Genomic DNA, 14,865 nt, shown 5'->3' on the forward strand with positions numbered 1-14,865 from the left:
ACAGCCTCCCAACTGTGAGAGGCACGAGATGCTTTAAACCTTCTAAAAACAGGTTCTTTAGAAAAGTTAGAAAAATTATTAGTATAAGTATAATGGGCTGATTAGAAATTGTATTGGTGAAGGGTTTTTTCATTTGTTGAGCTGATGTTTACTGCTAAGTCTCCACATCCCCTGCCCTTATACACATTAATGAATATATAGAAGAAATAAGTATTAACCTTTGATATAAATCACGTTAGACCTTAGGCTAAGTAAATTCTTTCCTTAACTAAAACCCACTACACCCTCACCCTATAGGAATGTAACTTTATTTGGGTGGCGTCTGTTTTAAGAATAATCACCCCTGGAGAAATAAGTGTCCTGGTTGACTGACCGCTGTCACAAGGAGAGGGTCGTAAATTGTCAGCAGGCCCCCCGGCCAGAAGATGATGTAACACCCCTAAGACCTCTGTATACATTTGTATGAAGCACCTGACTTTGATAAAAGTCAGGACTGCTGACCCCGCGTGACTTTTGCATAACACCTCAGTGTATAAAAGTAGACCATGGAAAATAAAGAATTGGGATCAGTTTCTCGAAATACTGGTCTCCCCATGTCTCTCTCTCTCTCTCACTCTGGTTGAGTCTCCATCTGGAGCGCGGAACCCGCCATGCTTGCTAATTATGCCTGGGCTTCTAAGATCCGACCGGGGAGGCCTCAGCGTCTCCTCTCCTTCGGGAGAACGGAAGGACGCCTGCGGCCTACGTAAGTGGTGCAAGCTTCTTGTCTTGAAGTTTTATTGGTCCCCCGCGTAAACCAAGCTACTCAGCCTCTTTTCTCCACTGAATTTTCCTACTGAGCTATCCTTATTCCATTACTCTTTATATCCTTAATTAACGTTTAATTAAGCAGTTGTTCCCCGACCCTCGCCTAGCCGTCTCTCCTTCGAATACCCTGGATCAGCTGGGGCTGGACCCCGGCATATACCTGTGTGTTTTGTTTTGTTTTTGTCTTCCTAGTGTTGCTGGAGAGAAATCTTATTCAGATTCTTATTCTCATGTGGGTGACCCACTTTAATTTTGGGCTTTTTTTCCCTGGAAGTTTTTCGGCTTTCTTTTTTATCCTTGGTATCTGAAATTTCACAGTGATGAGTGTGTTTCGGTCTGGGTCTTCATTCATCTGTCCCTGTCAGCCCTAGAGGATCCTTTCAGTTTGCATACTCTCATTTCTCTTGAGCTCTGGGGAATTTTCTTTGATATGATTTCCTTGATAATATTCTCCTCTATATTTCTCTTTTTTCCCCCTGATAATTCTACTAGCGCTATCTTGGATTAGCTGGATTGATTCTTCATATTTCTTATTTCTCCCTTTTATTGAATTTCTGAGAGATATTCTTGAATTCTAATGCTGTGTTGAATTTTTTAAATTTTGATAATCATATCTTTAATTTTTAGGGGTATATTGATTTCTTATTATTTTCTTTTCTAGCATCTGTTTTATAGGATATTAGTTAACATATCATGGGGTCAGGCTAGTGTTCAAGTTCTAGTACGAAATACTCACTAGATGTATGGTATTGGAAATATACCCTAATTTCTCTATGCCTCATGAAGATGATGATCATAATGATGATACTTATCATACCTGCAAGTTAGTAGGTATAAAATATTTAGGACAGCTCCTAGTACTTGAGTGAGTCCTTAATTGTGTTTAGTTGTCTTAAGGTGCAGTGGATCAGGGTGGTATGGACTCTGGAACAAGAGTGTTCTCATTTCTGGCATTTACTTGTGGCTTTGGGCAACTTTTATTTTATTAACTTTTAAATGTGAATAGTTTTATTGTATAAAATGCTTCTTAAAAATTTCTGCATGCACCTCATCAGATTCCCCCAATATTAATATTTTATATACCTATAGTTGGAGAAGGCAATGGCACCCCACTCCAGTACTCTTGCCTGGAAAATCCCATGGACGGAGGAGCCTGGTAGGCTGCAGTCCATGGGGTCGCTAAGAGTCGGACATGACTGAGTGACTTCACTTTGACTTTTCACTTTCATGCATTGGAGAAGGAAATGGCAACCCACTCCAGTGTTCTTGCCTGGAGAATCCCAGGGACGGGGGAGCCTGGTGGGTTGCCGTCTATGGGGTCGCACAGAGTCGGACACGACTAGCAGCAGCAGCAGCAGCATAGTATAGTTATCAAAATCAGGAACTCAATACTGATAACAACAATATTATCTGCTCTACAGACTGTTTTGTTGTTGTTCAGTTGCTAAGTCATGTTTGACCCTTGGCGACCCCATGGATTGTAGCACACCAGGCTTCCCTGTCCTTCACCATCTCACAGAGTTTGCTCAAACTCATGTCCATTGAGTTGGTGATGCCATCCAACCATCTCATCGTCTGTCATCCCCTTCTCCTCCTGCCTTCAATCTTTCCCAGCATCAGGGTCTTTTCTAGTGAGCTAGCTCTTCGCATCAGGGGGGCCCAGAGCATTAGAGCTTCAGCTTCAGCATCGGTCCTTCCAATAAATATTCAGGGTTGATTTCCTTTAGGATTGACTGGTTTGATCTCCTTCCGTTCCAGGGGACTATCAAGAGTCTTCGCCAGCACCATAATTCAAAAGCATCAATTTTTCGGTGCTCAACCTTCTTTATGGTCCAACTCTCACATACGTACACGACTACTGGAAAAACCATAGTTTTGGCTATATAGACCTTTTACATTTCATCAATTGTTTACTGATGTCCTTTCTCTGGTTCAGGGATTCAATCCTAGATAAATTTTTGCATGTAGTGTTATGTATTCTTTAATGTAGATGGGTTAAATTTTTCTATGCTTTTTACTATCTTGCAATTTTTGAGAAGTTGTTTTGTAGAATGACCCAATTTGGGTTTGTTTGTTGTTTTCTCATGATTGAATTCAGGTTATGTGGTTTTTTTTGGACAGGAATACCACAGAACTGATGTGTCTTTCCCATTTTTTCATATTGGAAAGGACTTGATGTGAATACTTCCATCACTGCTGCTGTTAACTTTTGATCACTGATTACGGTGGTGCCTGCTGGGACTCTCCTTTGTAAAATTACTGTTTTTCTTCTTATGTTTAATAAGTATCATATGGGGAGACACCTTGGGACTGTGTGGATATTTCTCATTCTATTTTTACATAGTGATGTACATAATAGTGATAATAGCATCTAGTAATGATTTTTCCCTGCAGTAATTATTACCATGGTGTTTGCCAAATGGTGATTTTTCTGCTTCAATTATTCTTTCTATATTTATAGTTAGAATTTTACTTTAATGAAGAACTTTCCCAAATAATTAGTATGGATTATTATCCATAATATATCAGTATCCATAAATTATCAGTATGGATTGTAGATTCTTATATTAATTCAGGGATATAAACACTTACTATAATTTATTTTGATGTATTCACTGTCTCACATTTGACCAGTGTGTTTCCCTTCAGGCTGGTGCTTATGTTCATTTGACATGTCCCCATTATTTTTGGTGCAGTTCCTTACTTTCTGACAATACAAAGTATTCCAGGATTTTTTGGTACCTTCCCCACGTCAACCATTTCTTCAAGGAGCCAGTTTTTTTTTTTTTTTTTTTAAATTGGAGAATGGTATTAGAGACCAAAATCTGAGTGTTGGGTGGGCCTTTTGGTACTCGAGTGTCATTGCTTCTAGATCTTCTTATGATAGAGCTAGTTATATATGTATCATTATACACAGAACACACATTCACACACACAAACACGTACACACTCACAGTACACATAAAAATAGTTCTGGGATTGATAATCTATGTCCTTTTGGAAAATAAGCATACTAATGAGAGGATAATATTTATGTCTTGTTCTTTTGGTGTCTAGCATTATAGTGTGTAGTCAAAATACTGTTTTACAAAGTTACTTAGGTTACAAAGATGCTGCTCTGCTAGTGTTGTCCTTTGTAAAGTTATTGTTTTTCTTTTTGTGCTTAGTAAGTATTATGGGAGAGATACTTTCAGACTGACTATATGAATAGTTTTTTCCTTCCCTCCTCCTTTGGTGTGGTCATGTTATTTTTTCATACAGTTAGGCTTATTTCTGTTTGTACTTATTTCACTTTGGGTCTTCCCCAATTCTTGTTGACTTTGATTCTTTTTCTAAGCCTGTAGAATGTTAATATAGTTCTAAAAGTCAGAATCATACAAAAAGGTATATTTATTTAGAGTTTTAATTCATTTTTATTGGAGTAGAGTTGCTTTACAATGTTGTATTAGTTTCCACTGTACAGCAAGGTTAATCAGCTATATGTATACGTATATCCCTCTTTTTTGGATTTCCTTCCCTTTCAGGTCACCACAGAGCACTAACAGAGTTTCCTGAGCTATACAATAGGTTCTGATTAGTTATCTCTTTTGGAGAAGGCAATGGCACCCCACTCCAGAACTCTTGCCTGGAAAATCCCATGGACGGAGGAGCCTGGTAGGCTGCAGTCCATGGGGTCGCGAAGAGTCTGGCACGACTGAGCGACTTCACTTTGACTTTTCACTTTCATGCATTGGAGAAGGAAATGGCAACCCACTCCAGTGTTCTTGCCTGGAGAATCCCAGGGACCGGGGAGCCTGGTGGGCTGCCATCTATGGGGTCGCACAGAGTTGGACATGACTGAAGCGACTTAGCAGCAGTTATCTCTTTTATACTTAGTATCAATAGAGTATGGATTTCAATTCTAATCTCTCAATTCATCCCACACACCCGCTCCCCACCTGGTCTCCATATGTTTGTTCTCTACACCTGTGCAAAAGGTATATTTAGAAAGGTGTCACACTATATCATCCCTTGTACTCCTTTTTCATTTTCTTCTTATTTACACTATTTTATATGATTTTACCAACGTGTTCAGTTATTTACTGTTTTACTACCTGATTTGTCAGTTTTTAATGGTATCCCAACTGTTGCCTATTACAGAATCAATGAGCTTATTCTACTTTCCTTTTCCCATTTTTGTTGCATTATTTCCATTGTGTCATAATGTATAATATTTAAACATTAATATTTCACTGTCATCTTCACCTTTTTAGTGTTTGATACAGTTCAGTTCAGTTCAGTCTCTCAGTTGTGTCCAGCTCTTTATGACCCCATAGACTGCAACATGCCAGGCTTTCCTGTCCATCACCAACTCACAGAGCTTACTCAAACTCATGTCCATTGAGTTGGTGATGCCATCCCACCATCTCATCCTCTGTCGTCCCTTTCTCTTCCTGCCTTTGCTTTCAGTCTTTCCCAGCATTGATAATTTAGACACCTGAAAATAACATCAGTCCTTTTGGTGGTTTCCCCAGTCATTTCTTGGGTGAATGAAGTGTTAATAGATTTTTCAAGAGTGACTTTTAAGTACTAAATTCCTAAGGTCTTGTGTATTTAGAAATATTTTTTATAGTCTTCACATTTGATACAGGAATAGTTGGCTGGGCATAAAATCCTTGGTTCACACCTTTATTTTTTAAAAAAGGCTGTTCCATTATTGCCTTGCTTTGTGTATTGTGGACACCATTCTAATTCCTTTGCCTTTGCAAGTTATTTGATCTTTTTGTCTGGAGAGTTTAAGAGGACTTTTTTTTTCCCTTTTCTTTGAAGTCTCATACAGTTTAAAAGATCGACTGCAGATTTGATTGTTCTGGGTTAATTTTCCCAGATAGCTGGCATGCCTTTTCAATATGTAGATTCAGATCTTCATTTACTTTTGGACAATTTTAGACACTTTTGAACAATTATAGTTTCAAATGTTAGTTCTGTTTGATTGTTTGATTTTGCTTTTCTTCTCTGGGGACTCCAGTTTTATATAAGTCATTCTTTCTCTACTTGTCTTTCTCTTCTATTGCTTCCTCTCTTGACCCTTTAAATTGTTTTATTTTTATCATTTTTATTTTCTTGACTGCTTTTCCGTCTTTCTTCAATGCCTCTTACTACATTTCATTTGAGTCTATTCTTCTTTGACAGTTGGGTTTACTCCTCATTTTGGATATAAGTACCTTTTACTTTCTATAATTTAATTATCCTTCTTTTCATTTCTCTCTTTTTTTTAAATTTTATTTTATTTTTAAACTTTACAGTATTGTGTTAGTTTTGCCAAATATTGAAATGAATCCGCCACAGGTATACATGTGCTCCCCATCCTGAACCCTCCTCCCTCCTCCCTCCCCATACCATCCCTCTGGGTCGTCCCAGTGCACCAGCCCCAAGCATCCAGTATCGTGCATTGAACCTGGACTGGCGACTCATTTCATACATGATAGTATACATGCTTCAATGCCATTCTCCCAAATCTTCCCACCCTCTCCCTCTCATTATATTTTGCCTAATTTTTCTTTGTACATTTTGAATTCCTATTTCAAGGTGATTTTTTTTTTATATCCCCAAGTTTTGTTTGAATATATATTTAATTCTGTTTGGAATGTTGTTTTCTTTTGTTTCTTTTTCTTTGTTTTGGAGGTGTACTTCATTTGCTGAGATGTATTTTTTTGGTAACTTTGTGTAGAATTGATTTCTTTTTGTGTATTTATTATGTGGGTTTTGGGTAGTTTATGAGATTCATAATTCAGTGGCAACCTCTTCTATCACTGTAGCAAAGTCCAGTTCTGTAATAATTTTTTTTTTTTATGGTGGTCAGGAGAGTGTTTATATGTCCTCTGATTTTTAAAAAAAATTCACTTTTGACTGCACTGGGTCACTGTTGCTGTGCAAGGGCTTTCTCTAGTTGTGGTGAGCAGGGACTACTCTCTAGCTGTGGCATGCAAGACCCAGAATGTGCAGGCTTTGGTAGTTGTGGCTTGTGGGCTCCAGAGTACAGGCTCAGTAGTTGTTGCAGATGGGCTTAGCTGCTCTGAGGCATGTGGAATCTTCCTGGACCAAGGATTGAACCTGTGTCTCCTACAATGGCAGGCAGATTCTTTGCCACTGGACCACCTGGAAAGTCCTGTCTTCTGAATTTTGCTTTGTTCTTTCTTGTCCTGAGGATGCTGACTTTTCCCATTGCTTCTCTTCCTCTTCATCTGCTTGTTGCCAAAGGGTGCCTCTCCCCTCCTTTTTGCCTTTTTCTCCTCTAAAAGCCACTTTGAAGATAGCCACTTCAGATCATGTGTACATTTAAGTCCCTGTCCAGCAGTCGGTGACTGGATCATGCTTTAATATTTATAAAATTGGGGGATTTACTTTTTCTGGTGGTGGTTATAAAGCAATCTTAGCTTTATAATCTAACTGCAAGCTCCTTCTCTGTGTCCTTCAGTTGTTGTTGGACTGCTCTCGCTTACTGTGAAGGCTTGTGGCAGGAGCATGAGTGATTACTCATTGGGATTTGATGTCTTTTCTTTTTTACTTACTGTTATTTTGGAGTCTGGGCATTCTGTGGCTTCTAGTTGTATGGAGGGCATGGGTTTTGTGGGGTTTTTTCTTATTATTCTGTGTTGTTTGTGGAGGATGTATGGAGAAATGCAAATCTAGGCAGCCTCTATGGAGCTATCTGAAAACTCTTGGGTAAATGATTAACTCATTGAACTTAATTTCCTAATGTGTAAAATGGGGACAGTAATTTTACCTACTTGATAGAAATTTCATGATGGTTAAATGAGATAATATTGATAAAGTGTTTAGAATACTACCTGTCACATGAGTGCTTAAAATTGTTAGTTGCCGTTGTTATCATTAATGTATGGATGCGATATTTGCTCAAATACTGCTCTAGATACTGGTTCGGAATTAAATGCCTGACACTATCTAAGGTTGATCCCTCCTGTAATCCTGTGTACGTCATTTTCTTTTGCCTTTTTATGGACTGTGGTTCTGTAACTGTGGTATAGTTCCTGCATATCTGTTCTTTTGTTTTTCTGACTTCCTCCTGTTGCCATGCAAACAAGCCTAAGCCATCTTAAAATTTTTTTCCTACTGATTCATTTCCCCTTCTAACTCTGTACTCTGTTTCTCTGCTCCATGTTGTAGTAGAACTTGTCCGTATAGCTGCCTATATTATATTGGTTGTCTCCATTTTCACCTCTCCCATTCTTTCCCTTCATGTGGTCTTTTATCCCCCACTACTCTACTGAAGTGGTTCTTACCAAGGTTATTTATTCTTTATATCTGTTATATCTGTATCTTTTCAAATCCACTGTTACTTCTCTGTGCTTACCTGGTAGAACCACTCCTTTTTTTTTGTTATTGCTGTTTTAAAATCATTTTGAAGCCCCTCAGACATAAAAAATATGTGAAATAATATAATGGACATGTGTATTTGTCATGTAGCTTCTAGAATGAAAAGCTAAAGTCATCTAGCTTCAGTTCAATTGAACTTGTGTCCTTTCCCAACTAAGCTGTCCTATCTGAAAGGTCAGTTTTCATTCCAGTCACAAAGAAAGGCAATGCCAAAGAATGTTCAAACTACCACACAGTTGCACTCATCTCACATGCTAGCAAAGTAATGCTCAAAATTCTCCAAGCTAGGCTTCAACAGTATGTAAATAGAGAACTTCCAGATGTTCTAGCTGGATTTAGAAAAGGCAGAGGAACCAGAGATCAAATTGCCAATATCTGCTAGATCACAGAAAAACCAAGAGAATTCCAGAAAAACATCTACTTCTGCTTCATTGACTATACTAAAGCCTTTGACTGTGTGGATCACAACAAACTGTGGAAAATTCTTCAAGAGATGGGAATACCAGACACCTTACCTACCTCCTGGGAAATCTGTATGCAGGTCAAGAAGCAACAGTTAGAACTGGACATGGAACAATGGACTGGTTCCAAATTGAGAAAGGAGTACATCAAGGCTGTATATTGTTACCCTGTTTATTTAAGTTATATGAGGAGTACATCATGCAAAAACCTGGGCTGGATGAATCACAAGCTGGAATCAAGATTGCAGGGAGAAATATCAACAGTTTCAGATACACAAATGATACCACTCTAATGACAGAAAGAGAAGAGGAACTAAAGAGACTCTTGATGAAAGTGAAATAAGAGAGTGAAAAAGCTGGCTTAAAACTCAACATTCAAAAAGCAAAAATCGTGGCATCCGGTCTCATCACTTCATGGGAAATAGATGGGGAAACAATGGAAACAGTGACAAAGTTTCTTTTCTTGGGCTCCAAAATCACTGCAGATGGTAACTGCAGCTGTGAAATTAAAAGACACTTGCTCCTTGGAAGAAAAGCTGTGGAAAGCCTAGATAGCATATTAAAAAGCAGAGACATGACTTTGCTGACAAGGGTCTGACTACTCAAAAGATATGGTTTTTCTAGTAGTCATGTATGGATGTGAAGGTTGGACCATAAAGAAAGCTGAGTGCCAAAGAATTAATGCTTTTGAACTGTGGTGCTGGAGAAGACTCTTGAGAGTCCCTTGGATGGATAGCAAGGAGATCAAACTAGTCAATCCTAAAGGAAATCAGTCCTGAATATTCATTGGAAGGACTGATGCTGAAGCTGAAGCTCCAGTACTTTGGCCACCTGATGGGAAGAACTAACTTATTGGAAAAGACCCTGATACTGGGAAAGATTGAGGGTAGGAGGAGAAGGGGATGACAGAGGATGAGATGGTTGGATGGCATTACTGGCTCTTGGTTGGATGGCATCACCTGCTTGATGGACATGAGTTTGGATATGAGTCTGGAAGTTGGTGATGGAGAGAGAAGCCTGGCATGCTGCAGTCCATGGGGTTGCAGAGTTGGACACGACTGACTGACTGAACTGAACTGAGCTGCTTTTATGCTCCCAGATGTAGCCACTATACTAAATTGGTATTTTTGTCTCCCACCTCCCCTCCCACCACTTTTTTGTATTTTTGCTACATATATATCTTCCTACATAAAATGTAGTGGTTTCATTTTTTAAGGCTCATATTAAAGTGATTATGCCTACATATCTTCTTTTCCAATATCTTCTTTTTATTCAGGATTTTGTTATAAGAATCTTTTTTGTTGTCACACAGGGCCTAGTATTTGTATTTTAATCATGGTATAGTGTTACATTGTATAAACAGACTACAGTTTATCCATTATCCTGTAGTTGGACTCCTAAGTTGTTTCTTCAGTGGTTACAAACAGTCCTTCTGTGAACAGTTCTCATAGGTCAGTTAGTCAGTTTGGTCAGACAGTCATGTCGAAGTGTCCTGTCTGACTTTTGGCAACCCCATGGACTGCAGCACACCAGGCTTCCCTGTTCATCACCAACTACAGGAGCTTGCTCAAACTCATGTCCATCGAGTCTGTGATGCCACTGAATCATTTCATCCTCTGTCTCATCCTCTTTCTCCTCCTGCTGTCAGTCTTGCCCAGTATCAGGGTCTTTTCCAATGAGTCAGTCTTCCCATCAGGTGGCCAAAGTACTGGAGCTTCAGCTTCAGCATCAGTCCTTCCTATGCATTTTCAGGACTGATTTCCTTTAGGATTGACTGGTTTGATCTCCTTGCAGTCCAATGGACTCTCAAGAGTCTTCTCCAACACCACAGTTCAAAAGCATCAATTCTTCAGCACTCAACTTATTTTATGGTTCAACTTTCACATCCATACATAACTACTGGAAAAACCATAGCTTTGACTAGATGGACCTTTGTCGGTAAAGTAATGTCTCTACTTTTTAATATGCTGTCTAGATTGGTCATAGGTTTTCTTCTAAGGAGCAAGCATCTTTTAATTTCATGGCTGTAGGCACCATCTGCAGTGATTTTGGAGCCGAAGAAAATAAATTCTGTCACTGTTTCCATTGTTTCCCCATCTATTTGCCATGACATGATGGGACTGGATGCCATGACCTTTGTTTTTTGAATGTTGAGTTTTAAGCCAACTTTTTCACTCTCCTCTTTCACTTTCATCAAGGGGCTCTTTAGTTCCTCATTGCTTTTTGCCATATGACTAGTGTCATATGGTGCCACTGATGACAGGTTATTGATATTTCTCCTTGCAGTCTTGATTCCAGCTTGTGCTTCATCCAGCCTGGCATTTTGCATATGTACTTCTCATATAAGTTAAATAAGCAAAGTGGCCATATACAACCTCGACGTACTCCTTTCTCAATTTGGAATCAGTCCGTTGTTCCATGTCCAGTTCTAACTATTGCTTCTTGACCTGCATACAGATTTCCCAGGAGGTAGGTAAAGGTGGTCTGGTATTCCCACCTCTTGAAGAATTTTCCACAGTTTGTTGTGATCCACACAGTCAAAGGCTTTACTGTAGTCAATGAAGCAGAAGTAGATGTTTTTCTGGAATTCTCTTGGTTTTTCTGTGATCTAGCAGATGTTGGCAATTTGATCCCTAGTTCCTCTGCCTTTTCTAAATCCAGCTAGAACATGTGGAAGTTCTCGATTCACATACTGTTGAAACCTAGCTTGGAGAATTTTGAGCATTGCTTTGCTAGCGTGTGAGATGAATGCAACTGTGTGGTAGTTTGAACATTCTTTGGCATTGCCTTTCTTTGGGATTGGAATGAAAACTGACCTTTTCCAGTCCTGTGGTCACTGCTTAGTTTTCCAAATTTGCTGGCATATTGAGTGCAGCATTTTCACAGAATCATCTTTTAGGATTTGAAATAGCTCAACTGAGATTCCATAACCTCCACTAGCTTTGTTCATAGCAATGCTTCCTAAGGCCCACTTGATTTCACATTCCAGGATGTCTAGCTCTAGGTGAGCAATCACACCATCGTGGTTATCTGGGTCATTCAGATATTTTTTTAGTATAGATCTTCTGCATATTCTTGCCACTTCTTCTTAGTATCTTCTGCTTTTGTTAGCTCCATACAATTTCTGTCCTTTATTGTGCCCATCTTTGCATGAAATGTTCCCTTGGTATCTCTAATTTTCTTGAAGAGATCTCTACTCTTTCCCATTCTGTTGTTGTCATAGGTAGATCCTTATATGTATGTTTTCTTGAAGAGATCTCTAGTCTTCCCCATTCTTTTGTTCTTATAGGTAGCTCCTCATATGTATGCTTTTGTTTGGAATACCTGAAAGTAAATATCCTAGGTTGTAATGTATCTAATTAGACTCTTTTTTTGAAACACCTTGTTCTAGACTTCCATAATGCCACAGTTGTCTGGTTTCCATTTTACTTCATTAACCAGACATTCTCAATCTCTTTTTTCTGGACCCTCATTCCCTAGGCTCTTTTTTCTGTCTTCCCATTTCTTATGATCTTTTTCAAATGCAATTCAGTCATGTAACTGCTGTGTTTAAAGCCCTTCAGAGCCCCATGCTGCCTCTAAAGTCCAAGGTCTATATCATCGACAAAACCATACACAATTAGCTCCCTGTGTGTATCAGCTCCTACCTCTTTTCCAAAGGATCCTGGAGAGCATCTCAAGCAGACTGCCGATTCTTTACACTGTTCCTCTGTTAACAGTTGTCTTTCCCCTCATTCCTTACCTGCCTAGTAAACTTGCTCATTTTAAAAGATAACTCCGAATGTCCCCCTTTCAGGGAAGCTTTCCCTGGTACTCTCAGGCAGAAGTAAGCCTTCCCTTCTCTTTGTTCTCTTAGCAGTTTGTTCCTTATTTCCACTCTAATAGTGATTTGTTCAGCCAACAAATATATAGTGATTGCCTGCTATGTGTTAGAAATTGTTCTAGAAATTGGGGCTAGAACAGTACACAAGATGGATAAGGTCCTTATTTTCAAGGAGTCTACATTCCAGAGGGTAGGAAAGAGAAAAAAATAAGCAAACAAACATTATTTCAGTTATAAATGGTACTATGATGAAATAAAACCAGACAGTGTGGTAATTTGATTCAGCATGTGTGTGTTGGGTGGGGGAAGTGTCGGTCGATGGGGGTGACACCTCAGATTGAGTAAGATGCTGTTTGATGTTGTTTGAATTGAGACTTGAAAGGTAAGAAGGAGCCAGCCATGTAGAGATTGGAAAGAACATTTTAAGCAGAAAGAATAGCAAGTACAGTGGCCTTAGAGTCGATGTGTTTGGCATGTTTTAGTTGTATGTGTTTGGTTGTCAGGCAGGAACATGATGAGAAGAGGGGCGGGAGCTGTGTGAAATCAAATCTGAGAAGTAGACAGGGCCAGATCAAAAAGGGCTTGCAGGAAAGATTCGCTGATTATAGTTTAAGTGTAGTAGGAGGCCATTGGAAAATTTTAAGTGAGACAGTGACCTATCAGTTTGGTTGATATGAGAATACTAGGAGGATGAGAGGGATACCAGAGACCATTAGGGGTTGTTGCCTACCGCAAGCAAAAAGAGTTGGTGGCTTGGAATACTGTGGTATTTCAGTGTCCATGGAAAGAAATGGAGTGACTTAGAATATATTTTAGAGGTAGGCTGACAGGACTTGCTGATGGATTGAATGTGTTGGCTTTTAGGGGGGATGGAATCAAGGAAAGGACTCCTTGGCTTTTCTTGAGTAACTAGGTGGAGAGTAATGTCATTTACTGACATGTGGATGAATGGTGGCGGCGGCAGTGATGAGATCATTTTGTGGTGGGGAGGGAATTAAAATTTATGTTTTAGATGTTTTAAGTTGGATATATCTTCCCTGGTGGCTCAGAGGTTAAAGTGTCTGCCTCCAGTGCAGGAGGCCCCAGGTTCGATCCCTGGGTCGGGAAGATCCCCTGGAGAAGGAAATGGTAACCCACTCCAGTATTCTTGTCTGGAGAATCCCATGGATGGAGAAGCCTGGTAGGCTACAGTCCACGGGGTCGCAAAGAGTTGGACACGACTGAGCTACTTCACTTACTTACTTACGTACTTAAGTTGGATATGCCTCTTAGGCAGCTTTCCCATGTGGCACAGTGGTAAAGAATCTGCCTGCCAGTGCAGGAGATACAAGAGATGTGGGTTCAATCCATGGGTCAGGAAGATCCCCTGGAGGAGGAAACGGCAACCCAGTTCAGTATTATTGCCTGGAAAATCCCATGGACAGAAGAGCCTGGCGGGCTACAGTCCATGGGGTCACAGAGTCGGACACAGGTCAGCACAGCACACACACACATGCCTCTTAAGGCTGCAATGTATGGACAGCAAGGAGGCAGTTGGCTATATGGCTCTGAAGGTCAGGGATTGTCTTAGTCTGTCTTAGGCTCAAACAACAAACATCTATTTCTCACAGTTGCAGAGGCTGGAAGTCTGAGATCAGGGATCTAGCATGGGTGGGTTCTGAGGTGCTCTTCCAGATTGCAGACAGCCAATTTCTCCTAAATCCTTACATGGTGGACAGCGAGCAAGGGAGCTCTCTGATATCTTCTTTTAAAGGCAGTAATTAGACGCTATCCTTGTGACCTCATTACCTCCCAAAGGTCCCACCTCCAACTATCATCCCATTGGGAGTTGATTTCAAAATAGGAATTTTGGAGGGACATAAGCAATCAGTCTATAACAGGAATGCTGCTGCTGCTGCTAAGTCGCTTCAGTCGTGTCCGACTCTGTGCGACCCCATAGATGGCAGCCCACAAGGCTCCCCCGTCCCTGGGATTCTCCAGGCAAGAACACTGGAGTGGGTTGCCATTTTCTTCTCCAATGCGTGAAAGTGAAGTCGCTCAGTCGTGTCTGACTCTTCGCGACCCCATGGACTGTAGCCTACCAGGCTCCTCCGTCCATGGGATTTTCCAGGCAAGAGTACTGGAGTGGGGTGCCATTGCCTTCTCCGATAGTGATAGGTAATTTCAGGAATCGTGAACTTACTGATTGTATTTTAAAGCCATGAGACTGAGTAAAATAACCTAGGGTTTGTGTTTGGATGGAGAGAAAAGAGGGCTGAGGGTAGTGCATTGGACATTGCAGCCTTCGGAGAATGAGAGGCTGGGATGTAAGAGGGAGTCATAGAAGATGATAGAAGGAAGGACTATCAATACTATTGTGCTTCATAGAGTTACAGTATAATAAAGGCACAGATGTGA

At 40.1% G+C, this 14,865-nt stretch overlaps 1 protein-coding gene and 1 non-coding gene across 4 annotated transcripts in view; both read left to right on the forward strand.

Moving 5' to 3' along the window:
* ZMAT3 (zinc finger matrin-type 3) overlaps positions 1-14,865 on the forward strand; it is a 40,088-nt gene that overhangs the window by 10,824 nt on the left and 14,399 nt on the right. The gene's annotated exons all lie outside the window — the stretch shown is intronic.
* TRNAW-CCA (transfer RNA tryptophan (anticodon CCA)) lies at positions 13,503-13,575 on the forward strand. Its single transcript has one exon. It is a non-coding gene; the product is annotated as a tRNA-Trp (tRNA).

Source organism: Bubalus kerabau, chromosome 2 (genome assembly GCF_029407905.1).
Source record: "Bubalus kerabau isolate K-KA32 ecotype Philippines breed swamp buffalo chromosome 2, PCC_UOA_SB_1v2, whole genome shotgun sequence".
Lineage (NCBI taxonomy): Eukaryota > Metazoa > Chordata > Mammalia > Artiodactyla > Bovidae > Bubalus > Bubalus kerabau.